Source organism: Triticum aestivum, unplaced genomic scaffold (genome assembly GCF_018294505.1).
Source record: "Triticum aestivum cultivar Chinese Spring unplaced genomic scaffold, IWGSC CS RefSeq v2.1 scaffold93477, whole genome shotgun sequence".
In the NCBI taxonomy this organism is placed as follows: domain Eukaryota; kingdom Viridiplantae; phylum Streptophyta; class Magnoliopsida; order Poales; family Poaceae; genus Triticum; species Triticum aestivum.
Genome location: NW_025271449.1, coordinates 1 through 1,385, shown reverse-complemented (window position 1 = coordinate 1,385; position 1,385 = coordinate 1). Strand labels below are relative to the sequence as shown.

The 1,385-nt window shown below is 47.9% G+C and overlaps 2 non-coding genes and 1 pseudogene across 2 annotated transcripts; all 3 read left to right on the top strand.

Moving 5' to 3' along the window:
• Positions 1-56: 56 nt before the first annotated feature.
• On the top strand, positions 57-175 carry LOC123178195 (5S ribosomal RNA). The gene has a single exon (XR_006489391.1). It is a non-coding gene; the product is annotated as a 5S ribosomal RNA (ribosomal RNA).
• A 368-nt stretch (positions 176-543) lies between these two features.
• LOC123178196 (uncharacterized) lies at positions 544-649 on the top strand (annotated as a pseudogene).
• Positions 650-1,019: 370 nt separating this feature from the next.
• On the top strand, positions 1,020-1,138 carry LOC123178194 (5S ribosomal RNA). Its single transcript, XR_006489390.1, has one exon. It is a non-coding gene; the product is annotated as a 5S ribosomal RNA (ribosomal RNA).
• The last annotated feature ends 247 nt before the right edge of the window (positions 1,139-1,385 follow it).

The window sequence follows — 1,385 nt, the reverse complement described above, 5'->3', positions numbered from 1 at the left end:
TTTGCAGTGGACCTGGGAGTGGCAAGCATAAGGGACGAAGGCGGGGGTAACATGTCGGATGCGATCATACCAGCACTAAAGCACCGGATCCCATCAGAACTCCGTAGTTAAGCGTGCTTGGGCGAGAGTAGCACTAGGATGGGTGACCTCCTGGGAAGTCCTCGTGTTGCATTCCCTTTTTAATTATTTTTTGCGGCTCGTGACAAACATATCGCATGTGCGCGATATATGTTAACCCCATTATATTATTTTTGACATTTGCGATATATTTTAGCTCGCAGCTCATTGGTCACGCGTCCAGAGGCGGCTTTGTGGCGCGAGGAGCGCGTTCTGAAAGGGGTAAAAATACGTGTTGCTGCGGTATAGAGGGAGGGGTGGAAACCGTGGTAAACTTGTCTCCGTGTTTGGGGGGGGGAGTAAGTAGTATATATAGGGCATTATCCATTATTAGGCAACGGTTGTAATGGTAGTAAGAATGACAATCATCTTTGCAGTGGACCTGGGAGTGGCAAGCATAAGGGACGAAGGCGGGGGTAACATGTGGGATGCGATCATAGCAGCACTAAAGCACCGGATCCCATCAGAACTCCGAAGTTAAGCGTTCTTGGGTGAGAGTAGTACTAGGATGGGTGACCTCGTGTTGCATTCCCTTTTTAATTATTTTTTGCGCCTCGTGACAAACATATCGCATGTGCGCGATATATATTAACCCCGTTATATTATTTTTGACATTTGCGATATGTTTTAGCTCGCTGCTCATTGGTCATGCGTCTAGAGGCGGCTTTGTGGCGTGAGGAGCGCGTTCTGAAAGGGGTAAAAAAATACGTGTTGCTGCGGTATAGAGGGAGGGGTGCAAACCGTAATAAACTCGTCTCCGTGTTTGAGGGGGGGAGTAAGTAGTGTATATAGGGCATTATCCATTATTAGGCAACGGTTGTAATGGTAGTAAGAATGACAATCATCTTTGCAGTGGACCTGGGAGTGGCAAGCATAAGGGACGAAGGCGGGGCTAACATGTTGGATGCGATCATACCAGCACTAAAGCACCAGATCCCATCAGAACTCCGAAGTTAAGCATGCTTGGGCGAGAGTAGTACTAGGATGGGTGACCTCCTGGGAAGTCCTCGTGTTGCATTCCCTTTTTAATTATTTTTTGCGCCTCGTGACAAACATATCGCATGTGCACGATATATATTAACCCCGTTATATTATTTTTGACATTTGCGATATGTTTTAGCTCGCTGCTCATTGGTCACGCGTCTAGAGGCGGCTTTGTGGCGCGAGGAGCGCGTTCTGAAAGGGTAAAAAAATACGTGTTGCTGCGGTATAGAGGGAGGGGTGGAAACCGTGGTAAACTCGTCTCCGTGTTTGAGGGGGGGAGTAAG